This window comes from Danio rerio, chromosome 18 (genome assembly GCF_052040795.2).
Source record: "Danio rerio strain M-AB ecotype USA chromosome 18, GRCz13ab, whole genome shotgun sequence".
NCBI classification, from domain to species: Eukaryota; Metazoa; Chordata; class Actinopteri; order Cypriniformes; family Danionidae; genus Danio; species Danio rerio.
Window position 1 is genome coordinate 43,526,348 of NC_141038.1, and position 17,703 is coordinate 43,544,050.

Here is a 17,703-nt window from a genome sequence, read left to right on the forward strand (position 1 = left end):
ACGGCCCACAACTAATATTTATTATATTATAATATTTACTAATATAATTATGTCTGATCTCACAAGGAAACGTAAGTATTTATGCTTTATCAGTTCAGTGGCTAATTCGTACGAATTCATACAAGTTCAATCGTACAAAAATGTATGATTTTAAAAAGGAGGCGTGGCACCCAACCCCACCCCTAACCCCAACCGTCATTGGGTGATGAGCAAATCATACTAAATTGTATGTAATAGATCATAGAAATTCATACGAATTAAATTAAATTAAATCAAAAAGTTACAAATTGCCGTGAGATTGCGTCGAATATTTAAATAAAAATGCTATTTACACTGAAAAAATCTATAATAATAAATAAATAAACATTTTCAAAATATCTTCTATATTGTATATGCATATATATATATATATATATATATATATATATATATATATATATATATATATATATATATATATATATACATATACAATCATTTATATACAATATATATACAATTTTTCAGTAACCTGGGTCAAACGTTTCTGGTGAACTGTATGCTGTTACAAAATTGTTGCGTTTAAGGTCTGTTTTTTAAAAAAAAATAAGAAATTAATCAACGATATTCACTGCCTGATTAATATACAATATAAAATGGGTCTCAGAATGCACAAGAAGCACTGCAATAAATTATTTTTTTCGTGCCATGTCTATAAAATATGAACATTTATTTTATCCAAGTATTTTCAATGGAGCTTCTGCGCTAGCCTGCTGATCCTGATGGGTGTGTGCATGTAAGAGGCTTGTAAACAGCTTATTTTATGTTTCAACATCTAAATGAATGCTAAAGTCTATATACATTATTATATTTTAATTGCATTACAACATCGATGCTGTAAAAGGAACCGTATAAAATTAAAAAAAGTCACATTAACCATTCATTCACCAAATGTTTATCGGTTTGGAAAGAAATATTAGCTGTGCATATACCCCATTGTGAAGCTCCAAGTTTAGAAGGTTAGTAATATATTGACAGATTTATTTAATAATGAAAATAAATCCCTCACACAGAATATCATTCCAAAGTCTGTTAAGATTTTAGGGATTCACAACTGAATGACAATAAAATAATAGTTTAAATGGAGAGAAATCACAGCTTTTCTCTCTAAAGGGGGGTTTACATGAACTGTAATTACACCAGCCAGCAGGGAAATATTTCAACAAGCGCTGCCATCACACACACACACACATAGAGTCCCCAGGCTTATGTGCTTTGATTCATGGTGTTGTCATTGTACCTGCAGACCAAGCATTGGTTAATGGAGTCTGACCAAACACTCCAGATGTACACGCATAAAAGTCATTTCTCACCGTTTAACATGAACACAAAAGCATCTTGAGTTCGACATTCATCATCATTTTCACCTCAAATTTAAGCCTCTGCACACACACAGGCAAAAACAAGCTCAGGGATGTGAAGAGGGAACAATGAATGCTTAGTGCTAGAACATCCCGAATCTTAAAGCTTTAAATGTGAGCTATTAATAATGCAGGTGTCACATCAAAACGGTTCCTCTCCTCTTGCGCAGACAGCAGTAATCTGTGTAGGAGCCATAAATCTGAAACAAATGCTTGATTGGAACCCTGTATTGTTGAAGAAGATTTTGCTGGCTAGCATGCCACGGTAGCATAGCTTTTATCAGGTATTGTGTACACTTTATTGATTAACATAATCATGAAAGTGTCAGGTTACTCGGAATCTCGATCTCAGGAGAAACTCTGTCATGGTATCTTGCATTTGGAGTCAGTTCCTGATGTTTGTGAAAACAATTATGTTGGACAGTTGTAGCTGTTTACAAAAAAAAAAAAAAAAAAAAAGCGAACTGATCAGATGTAGGGCTGCACAATAAATCGTTTTAGCATCGATATGTACAAATCTGAAATAGTCACATCGTGTCAGTATGTCAAGCAATTTCAAGCGAAGTTTAATTTTGTTTAATTATTTATACAATGAATACTATGCACTACCTGACAAAAGTCTTGCAGCCTGTCCAAGTTTTAGAAACAACAAATAATAAATTTCCTTGTTCTGTTAAACATAATTTGGGAAATATAATTTTTTTTTAATAATAATAATAATAAAAGGGGGGCTAATAATTATAACTACATCTGTATATAGCACAAAAATGAAATATTGCAATGTCTGTTTTTTCCAGCCCTATGTATTTGCAGAATTATAAAAAATAAAAATAAAAACGTTGGCAATGGAATGATGGTGAGATCGGTTCACAGATTTCCAATCTGTATATTAAGTATATATGTATATTATATTATGTATATTAAATCTTTTGATGCATGTTGGAATTTTTTGCTGAAAAGTAGACATAGATACATAGGTAAAAAGTTTAACACACTTTTTTCTTGCGCATTTTTAGAATTTTAGCACTTTACCTTAGATGTGCCAAAAACCATCGTTTCAAAAAGAGGAATTCAAGTGGAGGCACATGGGGTGTAGATCAGTGTTCACCTTTTGAATGTGCACAATATACTGACACTGAGGAGAAGAAGCTGTTGAATAAACTTGTCCATCGGGACCATTGCTCTCTTTTGACCATCAAGGTCTCAGATTTAAAACAAAAAAATATCTTAATTTGTGTTCTGAAGATGAACGAAGGTCTTAGGGGGTTGGAATGACATGAGGAAGAGTAATCAGTAATGTAATTAGTTTGTTTCACTAACCCTTTAAGAAAAAAGGGACACGAGTAACACCAATAAACAGGGAGGAATCTGGAAATGTTCTTCAATTTTGCGTGGTTCTGGTTTGTTTTTTCAAATATCTCATTTAAATTGTTAAAACTTTGCTTTAGAATATATATAAATTGCACTACCTATCATTGTCAAGCAGAACTCACCAAGTGTTTACTCACTAATAGGAACGTATGTGAGCTGGATTTAGACCGTCATGAGACAGGTTAGTTTTACCTTAATGATGTCCATGTTGCTGCAGTTGTAATCCTTAGTACAAGAGGAACCACAGGTTTAGACATTTAGTGCACATGTTTGGATGAAGAGCAAAGCTACCATCTGTGGGATTATGACTGAACGCCTTTAAGTCAGAATCCCCCTGAAAGTAAAAAAAAAAAAAAGTATTTATGTTAAAAACCAATTAGAAGGTAACCATAGTGTTTGAAGTAAATCCATATAGTGACTGTAAAACTGTCCATGGTTTTGTTGCCGCTATTGCTTAACAATGACTGTTGTAAAACCATAATAAACAAAAAACTAAAAATAGCACTTTAGCCTATGAATTTGCACTTGCCGCCATTATCTCTATCTTCTATTCATCAACCAACTGAGCTCTGTCGCCTTACAGCAAGAAGGTCGCTGGTTCAACGGCTGGAGCAGTTAGCAGTTTTGTGTTGAGTTTGCATGTTCTCCCCGTGTTAGCGTGGGTTGCCTCTGGGTGCTCCATTTTCCCCTACAGTCCAAAGACGTGAGCTATAGGTGAATTTAATAAGCTAAATTGGCCGTAGTGTATGTGTGGATGTGAAAGCAAGAGTGTATGGCTGTTTCCCAGTAATGGGTTACAGCTGGAAGGGCGTCCGCTACGTAAAAAACATGTGCTAGATAAGTTAGCTGTTAATTTCACTGAGGTGACCGCTGATTAATAAAGGGACTAAGCTGAAAAGAAAATTAATAATTAAATGAGATTGAAAGAAAAAGTCCAAAAATAAATCCAAGACAAAAATAAATGAATATAGAAACAACTAGAGAAATAAATAAATGGAGTAATAAATCAATAAAAAAATAAATAAGTGCATCAATAATTAAATACAAAAATACATAAAATAAATAAATACATAAATAAATAAATAAACATAAATAAATCAATCTAAAATAAATAAATATAAAAACAAATACACAAAGAAATCAATCTAAAATAAATAAATATAAAAACTAAATACCTAAACAAAAATGAATTAAAATAAAATGAATATATAAAAATAAATAAATACACCAAAAAATTATATTTAAAAATAAATACATAAACATAAATACATATAAAATAAATAAATATAAAATAAACATATAAAAATAAATAGCCTGACGCAGTGGCGCAGTGGGTAGCACGTTAGCCTCACAGCAAGAAGGTCGCTGGGTCGCTGGTTCGAGCCTCGGCTCAGTTGGCGTTTCTGTGTGGAGTTTGCATGTTCTCCCTGCGTTCGCGTGGGTTTCCTCCACAGTCCAAAAACATGTGGTACAGGTGAATTGGGTAGGCTAAATTGTCCGTAGTGTGTGTGTGTGTGTGTGAATGACTGTGTGTGGATGTTTCCCAGAGATGGGTTGCGGCTGGAAGGGCATCGGATTAATAAATGGACTAAGCTGACAAGACAATGAATGAATGAATAAAAATAAATAAATAGTTAAAGAATAATAAAATGCATAAATAAACATACATAAAATAAATAAAGATACAAATAAATAAATACATACACAAATAATTAAATGGAAAAACAAATAAATTAAATTTTTAAAGAACAAAACATAAATGTAAAAAGTGCAGTTAATAATAAATGAACGAAACACAAATACATTTGTTTAGAATTAAATTTAAACAAAAAAAATGAGGGGTTTTTGCTAAGTCATATGTTGCATAATTTTTATATTCATTTTATTTTATAAATATATGTATAATAATAATAATAATAATAATAATAATAATAATAATAATAATAATTTATTATTATTATTATGTGCAGGTTTGGCCTTTACACCCATTTAACTATCATCACATCTGAAATAGTAGTATTAGCAAATCTAAGCAATCCAGCTCATTTTCAGCAATATAGCTGAACTTTATAATTATTCCAAAACTAAAAATAATAAAACCAAACACATTCAACCTGCATTTCATAAAAAGGTTTCTTGATCTTAGCACAGGTAGATACATGCTCCGGGTAATCCCACATTCCTCCAAGATAAATGCATTCATCCTCAGTGATTCTGGAGTTTATCCAGAGAGGAGTGTTTGGACATGCCGTTTCACTGATGTGACCTCTGACTGAAATCTCAACCAATCGATATCCCGTTCAGCACAGCGCCACATGCATTAAAAGCCAAAAGCGGCCCGAGGGGCTTTAAATGGGCCTAATTTGAGTGGTCTGATGCGAGACAGAAATCAGATGGCTGTTTGTGAGGCGGCTCTCTCTTGTCTTTGTTAGCACAAGTGGCTCTTCATTTGCTTTTAGCAGGCATTCTCGAAGAATCACACCCCTTAAAACATCTCTCTCTCACACACACACATACTGTGGTCACTACATCTCCTCACATAGAGTTGTGGCAAATTCCCAGAGAGGCCCAGCTCTAGAAAGCCACATTTATATGCAGTCTTCATCCCCGCTCGTTTCTTCGCCGTTACGCTTTCTCTCTTCCACATCCTCTGCGTTCACACATTCCTGAGTGTTTTCTGCTCTGAGACACTTCTGGAGGATTCAACATCCTCGTAATGTTGTACGGGACAGCAGGGAATCCTTGGATATGATATTCAGAAAAACAAACGGATCGAGAGACAGGATGGGGTTTGCTTTTACAAACATAAGCCGCTCCTAAGAGGATCGACACATTTCTGTAAACCAGAAATAAATGAATTATCATTACTGAGTTTCTGGCAGATGAGTCTGGGGGACAGGAAGATATAGATACAGTTGAAGTCAGAATTATTAGCCCCCTTCAAATTTTTTTCTTCTCTTTTAAATATTCTACCAAATGATGTTTAACAGAGCAAGGAAATTTTCACAGTATGTCTTATAATATTTTTTCTTCTGGAAAAAGACTTTTTTTGTTTTATTTCGGCGAGATTAAAAGCAGTTTTTAATTTTTTAACACCATTTTAGGGACAAAATTATTAGCCCCTTTAAGCTATATTTTTTCTCGAAAATATACAGAACAAATCATCAGTATACAATAACTTGCCTAATTACCCTAACATATATAGTTAACCTAATTAACCTAGTTAAGCCTTTAAATCTCACTTCAAGCTGTATAGAAGTGTCTTGAAAAATATCTAGTAAAATATTATTTACTGTCATCATGGCAACGATAAAATAAATCAGTTATTAGAAATTAATTATTAAAACTATTATGTTTAGAAATGCGTTGAAAAAAAATCTCTCCGTTAAACAGAAAGTGGGGAAAAAAATAAACAAGTGGTCTAATAATTCAGGGGGGCTAATAATTCTGACTTCAACTGTAGGTTCAGTGTTCTGAATGAAACTCCCGAAGCATTTTTTCAAGTCAAAATGGATAAAATTAATCATAATTGCCATGAAAATCTTCTTTGACGGTATGACAATTAAAGGCATTTCTCTGCAAATTCTCATTACTGGAAAAAAATATATATATTTGCACAGCTGTCATGTTCTATAGCTACAGTGGGAAAAATAACCAGCCATCCTTTTCACATAAAGGGCTTTTTCCATTGATGATTGCCACAGAAGGTCTCAAAGCAAAAATAAAACAGACATCTATACATACAGCACAAAAATATACTGCTTAAAGCCAACAAATCCAAGAAAAAATACAAGTTTAGGAGGTATGGAACCTGCTAAAATGTGAAAAAAAAAATTTTTTAATGCTGGTTTGATTTATTAATATTTTTTCACTTGTCACATGAATCTGAGTTTAATACCAATTACAGCTTACAAGCTTAAAGATGAATATATAAACCAATATATATGTATTCACAATTAAATGCATGCCTCCCCTATATGTCCTGCAAAAAAAAAAAAAACACATCTGTTGACCTGCAACAGACAATTATAAAAAGTGTCACAAACTTAAGCTGCAGTCACACTGGACTTTTCTCCCCATAGACTTCCATTCATATGCACGCGAATGCTGCAGACCGGAAACATAAGCACCTGCGAAATAACATCACTTGACTGCGTGAGGATCAAAACATGACCTCACTGGACAGACATTTAAAATATGCAATCAGTTGGTTTTTTAAATGTCTAATCATCTTGTTTAATCCCGCCCCTTTTCGCAGCGCCGTACCACAGAATTTCAAAATTCCTTGATTGTCATGCCTGAATGAGACTATACGAGTAGTTCCAGGACATATTGAGTCATAAAATAACAACATTTCTGTCAGTCTTAGTACGTGATGTATTTACAGAAGTGTCAAGCTTTAAAGAGCAAGATGCTGATGGTCTAATCCAGTGGTCACCAAACTTGTTCCTGGAGGGCCGGTGTCCAGCAGATTTTAGCTCCAGCCCTAATCAAACACACCTGAACAAGCTAATCAAGCTCTTACTTGGTATGCTTGAATCACCCAGGCAGGTGTGTTGAAGCAAGTTGGAGCTAAACCCTGCAGGGACACCGGCCCTCCAGGACCGAGATTGGTGACCCCTGGTCTAATCGGCTTCAATGATTTATGCTAAGCTAAGCTAAGCTAAGCTAAAAGAGAACCCAGTATAGTGTTTCTTTAACATTAGTGTACTTTGTCCCTACTGGAGTCGACTGCATAGCATAAACATGATGTGTTCTTTATAATGTACTGTAATGTCTTAATGGTGAATGAGACATGAGGTCATATGAAAATGTTGCTTTTTTGCTTTTGGCTTTTTGATTTGAAGAATCTGCTCAAAAGTCAACAAAGGGACTTCTAACAACATTAAGTAGTTTAAACTACTGTATACATGTAGAAATAAATGTGTTGTTTTTTTTTAATATAAAAAGTTCTGGCACCCCATTACCCTACTTTTTAGAACCAATCTAGACAATACTATTAACCAAAAAATGTAATTAAATGTAACTTAAGTAAACATTAATATCAAAAGTTTGGGGAAAAGACCTACCACAATGCAATTTAAAAGTGTAAATAATTGAAAAACACTCATAAATTGCAAGCGGGGTAAAGGTGTTGTTCACCCCCCAAAAAATGTATTTACTCACAATTGCTTCAAGTGGTTCTAAACCTTTATGAGCTACTTTGTTCTGTTGATCACAAAAGAAGCTAGTTTGAAGAATGTTAGAAACCTGTAGTCATTAACTTGCATATGAAAAACAAATAATATGGAAGTGAATGGTTACGGGTTTCCAACATTTAAAAAAAAAAAATCTTGATTTGTGTTCCTCAGAAGAAGAAAAAAATACATTCAAACAGGGCTGTAATAAGTGAAGGATGAGTAACCATTGACTTCCATATTAGGAAAACCAAAGTCAATAGCCCCTTTCACACATACAGACCTTTCCAGAAAATTACCGGCAATTTTCCGGAAAGGTCTGTATGTGTGAACAGGCCCTTTTTGAAAATACCGGAAAGAGAAGTTGTAACATTACCGGCAATTTGCCGGAATGCTACGCTGCGTGAACGCAGAAGGAAGATTGTCAGAAAGAGAGCGCTCACGTCTAGAACGCGCTGATGTGAGACGTCTTCTTTGGCCAATCAGAACACTCAGACGCATTCACGTCCGCGTGGTTTATGAGAATAAAAGCCTATGAAAATTTTCCCAGACACATTTAGCTGCTAGATGCTAGTCAGATAACATTTCTACACCTTCTTAATGCCAACTGTGTAAAAAAATGTCGATAAAAGTAGTCTTCCAAAAAGAGTTTGTAAAGTAGTCAAGTGTTTACAAATACAAAGCCAGCCGTTTAGAGCTCATTTCTAGTTAATGATGTCAAAATTTACTGGTATTTTGGAATGGATGTGTGAACGGTCTTTTCCAGAAAAATATCTGTGACATCCTTGCCTGTGTGAACCGCGCTTTTTTTATTATTATTTACCGGTAAAGTCGTTCCGGAAATTTTCCAGATATTTACTGGTTTCACTGTGTGAAAGGGGCTACAAGTCAGAAGTCAATGGTTACAGGTTTCCAACGTTTTTTTTCGAAATCTTTTATTTTGTGTTCATCAGAAGTAAGAAAAAATCAAACATGTTTGTGTCAAGTGAAGGATGAGTACATGATTACAGAAGTTTCAGTTTTGGGTGAACTGTCCCTTTAATTAAGGGATATATACTTCTTCTGTTTGAGTTCGCATCAGAAATGTATCCCAAATAGTTCTTTATTACATTCACCCTTTAAGAAGTTCTTCATTACATTCACTCTTCCGCTGGAATAAAAGCAACCCCCAAAGTAGCTGCAGACTTGACAAATGTCCAAAGTCTTTTCTCAGTGATTAGAAAGTAGCAATTACCCTGTGCCACACAAATTCTTTCATGTGAAAAGGTATCATTATCATTTGAGCTGTTTCTGGGAAAGGTGTTTAAAGCACTCTTCATGCTCTTCTAGATAACACTTTTCACAATGAGAAGCATTTTAAGATGCATCTAAGATTGTCTAAAGCCCTTAAAGAATAACCTTCAGATATTAGAATGACAAGAATATTCAGTAGATTTAAGTATCCAAAAGAAAAACAATTGTAATACGTGTATTAGAATTATTAGAATATACATATCAGATGTCATTTGTCAAAACATTTAAGGGGTTTTAACATTTAATGAGATATGCATTACAGAAAATTTAAACAGAAGCCTTTTGTGCATTGTAAGCAATCTGTGTGATAATATATGCATCTAAAAGCAGACGTGAGACTTAAGTAGACTTCCAGTGTCTAAAATAATATTTTAAATTATTCTGTTTTTATATGTGTGTAAGACTGTGTAATATTGTTAATATTCTGCAAAATCAGCAGTAAAGCTCTTAATAAATCATATTCTTGGGTTCATTATTCCAATATATCTAATTTGAATACAAACAAATGATTATGACTGTGTAAACTTGATTTTTGTGATAATAATAGTTGCTTTTTTCACTTGTTTGTAATTTGTGTTATAAGAACCCAGAAAATTTATAGGACATGATCATCAGTTACTTGCAGTTTTGCTTAGCTCATTATAAAACTGTCCGTTATATCTGTATACAACGCCATTAATAAAAGGAAAACGACTCTACTACATCATAATGATCCACAGTCTAAGGAAGAAATGCCAAAACTGTCATTTGGCCCAAAAAAAGAAAAACCTAGAAGCCTCACGTCCCAGCTCTGCTCCATTTCCCAAAAGGAATAGGCATCTAAAAATGAAAATTCTTATCATTTGCTCACTGTCTGTGTTTAAAACGTGTATCTGCACTCTCAGAAATAAATGTTCAAAAGCAGCAGAGCCGCAAAACCTTTTTAAAAGTTAGAGATTTGTACTTTGCGCTAAATAGTGTAACATTTTGGTACCTACAATACAGTATACACTAAAAAATGTGAGATTCCACAACAATCATTCATGTTGTCCCAACACAAATTAATTATGTTAGCTTGATTGTTTTTACAAATTGAAGTGGATGGAAGATAAAACAATTAAGTTGTCCAAAAAACTGTAAAAGAAAAGAATTATGTTGATTCAGTTCATTTAAATTAAGTAGTTAGAACTAGTAGCAAAAATAATTGGTCACACTATATTTATGTTGAATTAAGTTACATTGCATTTACATGCCATCTATATCTCATTAGATTATAGGTAGACGGTTAGGTTGGGGTTAGGGTTAGTATAAGTTGACATGTACTTGCAAAGTTTCTGATAGTCAGTTAAATGTCTGTTGAAGAAGCAGTATCAGCAGATATTAAGCAGACAGTCTACTAATACTCAAACGGACCATTAAAATAAAGTGTTAAATATTATATGTTAAATATATAAATTAAATATTTTTTTTGAGTGTATGTTGTATTAGGCTTGGGTCAATAGACGATGTCATTATGATGCCATCACAGACATCATGCTGAGCCTCCACCCCGCCACCAACGCAGCAGCAACCTGCTCGCGAAAAACACAGACTCAGGCGCTGTTTACACTAATAAGTCTTAGATTTAAAATGCCATTTTAGAAAAAAAAAGTTCTACGTCCACTCTGGCATTTCACCAAGCATTTCTGAACAGCTCTCCATCTACACTACACCGCTGAAAACGCACATCACGTGACCACGCACACACAAACTCTAGCATGCGCTGCAGCAGCATATGCACACGTCTGAGCTCCTGAAGTCAGCGGGTGCTTTGAGCACAAAACTGCAGAGAGCAGTACTTGTTGGACAGTTTATCAAGGATGTACCACTGGATAGCGTCTCACTATAGTTGATAAACATGACATTTAATTAATCTTGCCTCTATTTAACGACTCCAGTCTTTTGAATCAGGTAAAGTGTCACAACATCAGTACACTGCTTCAATCTTTCACTATCCTGCTTGTACTTAACTAATTTTAGCGAAAACCTCAGATACTGTTGGTTGGTTTTTGTTTGTTGTGCACCTTTTTTGCCAACCAAGTTTGTCGATGCCATTATAAAGACACAGATCACTCTGCCTATTTAAGATGCCTAAAAAGTGATTGACGGGTGGTTATTTGTGTGTATCTTTATTTATAATTTGACTTATAGGTGAAACAAAGATAATGCGGGTCAGGTAGTTGAAACAGTAGGCTACAAATAATAATACGTAATGAACTAATTAATTATTTATAAATAATAAATTCACCGCTGCCTATGACAGCGATGCCATCGTCCATCACAATGATTCACATTAGACATCATAGAATGCTAAACTGGTCGACATCTCCCAACCCTAAATGAAGACCACAACTCCCATGATTCCACACTCAGCCACGGCGTTATCAAACTACACTTTTGTTTGTTGTGAATACACACCCTCTAGTGGTAAAAATTACAATGTGCCTTTAAACATTAACATGCATTTGTAAATACATTTTCATGAAGACACTAAAACATAATATCTCATCTTAGACTCACATTAATATCTAAGGCCCCGTTTACACTGTCAGGTCTTGATGCCCAATTCCGATTTGTTGCCTATATCTAATTGTTTTGTCTGTCCATTTACACAGTCTTTTTAATTGTGACTCATATCCAATTTCCATACAATTAACGATGTCGCGCATGCATAAAGGCGGGTTCTAGCATCTGTGCCACACTAGCCAGTAGCCACGATGGAAGAAATTGTCTTGTTTTTAGCTCTGCAAAATATGCGAAGTGTAGTAGAAGCAGTGAATGGTTTCGTCCAGATTTACTCCCACGCAGTTTACGTAATAGTATGGCCCTAATGTGTGTGTGTGTGGTTGAAAGATGTAGCCTTTGCCTGTGTGCACACTGGTGTTGGAGAGAATAAAGTTGTTCTATGTGTAGCCTGCAGTGCATGTATTAATAGCGACAAAAAGCAAACGTTACAACTGGAAGTTCGTCCAACTTTAAAATGATTTTAAAGGCGGAGAAAAGTGCCGTCATTGCAGATTGCGCTTATGGTTTATATGCTTTATGATGTCCTCCACCATTCAGAGGAATTTGTGGGTACGAGAGAGAGCTCAGGTCTGGTGGGAGCAAATTGTGGCGACTGACCACTTTCCTCCATGTTTCCTCTGTTATTGTTGTTTACCGCGTTGGTACCTCCACACACTCTCTTCTTTCTACATCATTAAACCGCAGAGAAGCACCACATTGTCGCAATTTAATGATGTACAGAACTGAAACTGATCTCTAAATATCCGAATGCATGCATTTTTTTCCGTGTTTACACAACCATAAAACAGATCCGTTCTGTGTCACATATGAGCAAAAAATCGGAATTGAGTCACATTTAACTTTCAGGCCTTAAGGATATGTACTGGCACCATCTCATTGATATATGTTGTACTTTTTTTTCTTTAATATAAAGTTTTCTTTTCCATTTTCTATGAAAACGCACTGCTGGCACTAAATGACGATAACACAGTGATGTGTGATGTGATGCTAAAGAAACATAGTAACTCAGCAGTTCACACTGGTGTCGCAAGCCTGCAAACTGAAGCTGACAGTGATGTAGGAACACATTTTAGAGGATTTCAGACGTCAGTAGTTTTGAATTGACACCTTGCAGCTTAAAAAAATAGTTCAGAGTCTGCAAAATCAAAAGACTCAATGTGGGGTCAAACAAGACTTTGGGTTCTATTTCCTTTCATTAATAGGCAAACAAACACTAAATTGTGGAAAAACGCTCTAATTTATGTACACTTAAAGTCAAAATTATAAGTGAAATTATATACAAATAAATTGAGGGTCTAAAAAAATGCACCACAATGCAAGGCCTGTCACAATAATCATTATATCGACTTATCGCACAACACATAGACATGACCTTAATCATTTTTGATGATGCAATATATATCGCCCATACATAAAATACAATTCTAGCAACTTTTTAGCTGAGGATATGTGTTTTGACATTCTGATTCCAATGCCTAATTGAATAAGTGTTAAAAATGACTATAACTAAATGAAATAATACTGAGATAAAAATATTGTGTTCTTTGGAAGAGCGTACTTGCATTGTGAGGATATTATATTGTCATTCTAGCGTTACATAAATATATTATTGTTTTAAAATGACATTATAGTTTGTTTATTGCAATATATTTTGTTGCAATATATTGTAAAACAAGTAATAGATATCATGTCTGGCCTACGCGATGCAGATGCGAACAATTCGGTATCGGTTCAGTAATTATCATAACTGGTTATTATGTACTGACGTCATTTATCACATAAGTGTTATATGGTGGTAGTTTATGGCTAAGGAGGAGGCAACGAGTAATTAAGCGCTCCAACTACTTAAAAAGCAGACAATTGTTCACAATTAACTGCTTGTGAGTTTGCTGGACAGTTTTTCACTGACAGGAAAGCACATCAGAACCCAGGTAAGAAAAAGTGAAAGAAAACTCTCTCTCTCTCTCTCTCTCTCATTCTCTTTTGGCGTGTTCGTGGGGTAAAACTTTGTCTTGTCTCTCAGCTGTTACAACAATAACGTTACTAGTAGATCAAGATACAAACGTGTCTGCAAAGCGAGTTTTCTTCACCGCGTCGCCATCTTTAATGGATTAGCTGATCACCGCGGCTGTTTAACATCAGAGTTTGTGTCACTGTTTGCTGAATAGTGACCATTACGCCCCATTCACACTGGGCATTAGCGTTGCCAAACTGCATTGTGGATCCGTCTGCGCTGCTTCAGTGGCGTTGCTCGCTGCAGAAGTTGAGACTTTCTCAACTTTTCAAGCGCAAACAGAAGTGTCAGGCAATTAGATCGCTGTATGCAAATACACCAGCTCAGACAGTAGCCGATTACTGACTAATTTCATTGGCTGACGCTGCTATGACGATCGTGTCAGCCCCAACTTCAGGCACACCCTCTGTCAAGCGTTGACGCTGAAGCCCTGTGTTAATTGGGTGTTATGCTGTGTTCACACCAGACACGGTACATGTGGATAAATCGCTTCATTTGTGCGTCAAATTCACTTCACAACAGATGCCGATTCATGCTGGGTGGGGCTTCTGTCTGCCCTGTCACTCTAGCTTCATTGCTAAATGGCTAACATAGATTTTATTGAGAGAATAGTTGTGTTTATGCACTTTAAGAAGACTGAAAACCAGCGTCCATTTGTTTGGAGCCGTGTCTGAATCCACTAAATCCATTCTGAGGTGCACCCAGCTCTGTGAACTCATAAACTCCTCCAGTACTACAGCTGGATGATGAAAGCTTACTGTTGTCTGGTGTGGACAGGAGGATTTCCCCTCAGGACACCAACAACAGGCACTACGTCATAATCACACCCTATAGAAGAAAGTTCCTGGTTTGTTAATGCGGCGCGAATGTCCGCTGAAGTTCAGATTTTCCAACTTAAGCTTTAAACGCTTCTGTCTCGCAAAACAACTTAAAAATTTGCGACAATTTAGTCGCACAAATCCCGTCATTCACGCCGCCTCATTCACGTGTATCATGCTGCAGAATGTCAATTCGCGTCTTTGCATTGACTTAACATGTAAATCAGTTGAGCTTGATGCTTCTAACACATCTGGTGTGAACGAAGCATAAGATCCAATCTCAGCCTTTTCTGTTGAGAGCGTGACTAATCATAGGTGTTTAAGAAGTTGCTCAACAACGCTCAAAAAGCAAGCGGGATAATATTTACATTTGTTTATTTCCTATAAATGTTCATGTTGTTCTGTTCATGTACTTTAGTTTTGTTTGATACATTCAAAAGGAGTGTTGTTTTTTTTTTTTTTTTGAGCAGTTAAAAGTACACATATATCTGGCTCCTTGCATTAAAGAACAAAATTGTATTGCAAAAATTATATAAATATAAATAATACATTTTAATACAAGAATTATTGTGTTTTCCCAAAGATGGGTTGCAGCTTCAACGCATCCGCTGCGTGAAAAAAAACAAAAAAAAAACGTGCTGGATAAGTTGGCGGTTCATTCCGCTGTGGCAACACCGGATTAATAAAGGGACTAAGCTGACAAGAAAATGAAATGAATGAATTATTGTGTTGTGAAGTAAAATATAAACATTTTTTTTTTTATGGAAAGCATCGTCTATGCACCATGGTGAGCCGACATACCGAGTTGAACCGAATCAGCATGATAATCGTAACCGAACCGTGAGACCAGTGTAGGTTCACATCCCTAATATATATGTATATATTTTCAAATATTTTCCAAAGAATGTTTAACAGAGTGTTTAACAGCGCTTCTTTTACTCTTTTTTTTATTATTATTTCCATTATCCTGCACCAGGCCATATCCTGAGCAGCTGCTGTGGTGGTTATGGAGGAGTGGCGAGCATGAGACTGATCCCTGTAAGACCTCAGTGACAGACGAGTCCTCGCATTGATCCTCAAGGGCGGGCCTGTACACCAGCCAGTGACCACTCCCACCCGCAACTTCTCCACGATGGACGTCCAGTGTTCACCAGCCTCCAACGCCTAGACTGCAGCTCTGCACAAGACGTTTGGCCATAGGAGGAATGGCCGTGCCCAACTTAGCCTGGTTTCTCTCGAGGTATTTTCTTTCACTTTTATTAATTGGTGAAGTTTTTTCCTCGCTACTGTCGCCACTGGCTTGCATGGTTCGGGACTTGTGGAGCTGCGCATCGATGGATTTGCTCTTCAGTGTTTGAACTATAAGGAGTGAATATTAAACCACACTGAACTGAACTAAATTGAACTTCCACACTGAAAACTGAACTGGCACTGTTTTAATTCACTATAATCTTCTATGTGAAGCTGCTTTGACACAATCTACATTCTAAAAGTGCTATAGAAATAAAGATGAATTAAAATGAATAAAATTTAATAGAATATACTGCCATATATTACATTTCTATGTAAATAAGGGCTTGATTAACTTTAAAAGAGCAGGCGCTGAGATGACTGACACCCTCGCTTTAAACCAGTGACACATCATTCAAATGAAGTGTGTGCTAAAAGCACACTAGTTTACACTTCATAAACTCATTCTCGCTGAGCTGTGTGGACAGTTTCCATGTGCTTGTGTGTGTGTGTTCGCATCGCGTCTGCACAGTAAAAACGCTTATTCTTCACTTCTTACACAGACCCAAAAGGAGGTCTAAACACATACGTCATTGTGGCACAGTCTCACCTGGGTCGCTCCCTGGGGCAGAAAGTGTGTGTGTGTGTGCTGTCAGGAGGAGGGTCACGGAAAAACCCAACCACAAAAAAAAGCAGCCAGACAACACAAGAGCACCTGATCGCTGTCACAACACGTTACTCCCATCGCAACACGCAAACACAGCAATAAAAACACACTCAGAGCGAGACCAGACTGAACAAAGGCTTGGCGGATATGATTACAGACCAATAAACTCAATTACAGCATCAGCCACGCGGTTCAGACACTCAATCTATGCATTCATTATCATATATTTTGGCGGCTGAACTGACGTACAGTTGAAGTCAGAAGCCTCCTGTGTTTTTTTTTCCCCAATTTCTGTTAAACGGGAAGATATATTTTTTCTGAACATAATAGTTTTAATAACTCATTTTTAAAAGCTGATTTCTTTTATCTTTGCCATGATGACAGTACATAATATTTTACTAGATATTTTTCAAGATACTAGAATTAGCTTAAAGTCCAATTTAAAAGCTTAACTAGGTTATTTATTTGGGTAATTAGGCAAGTCATTGTATAATGATGGTTTGTTCTGTAGACAATCGAAAAAAAAATTAAAATATGAAAAATATTTTAAAAATTAAAAAAAAAAAATTTAAACCTGCTTTCATTCTAGCTGAAATAAAACAAATAAGACTTTGTCTAGAAGAAAAATATTATAGCAAATACTGTGAAAAATTTCTTGCTCTAGGATTGGGCAATGTCGACCAATTTGGCATCGTACGATGTCTAATGTGAAACATCTCAATGGACTATGGCATCGTCATCATGTGAATAGCAGGGGTGGTGGGTTTGATAGAGTGCATGCGCTGTGTTTGAAGAGCAAGGAGGGATCCGGGGGTGAGAAGGGTGCGTGACTTATTCGTGGACCAGGAAGGAGATGTGTTATTTCCAGGAAATTATCACTTATTTGCAGGTATTATGCATAGAGACTCCCAGAACTTCCGACGGATGTCTAAATATCACCTTTAACAACTATAGCGAGATCCAGCGGTACATCCTTGATAAACTGTCCGACGTGCACTGCTCTCTGGAGTTTAGAGGAGCCCATGACAGGGTGTGGCTGTGTGTGTGTGTGTGTGTGGCTGTGTTTGTGTGTGTGGTCACGTGATGTGCGTTTTCAGCGGTTGGAGGGCTGTTCATAAATGCTAGGTAAAACACAGTGTGGATGTGGATCATTTTAGTTCTAAAATGCCATTTTAACAGAAAGACGTAT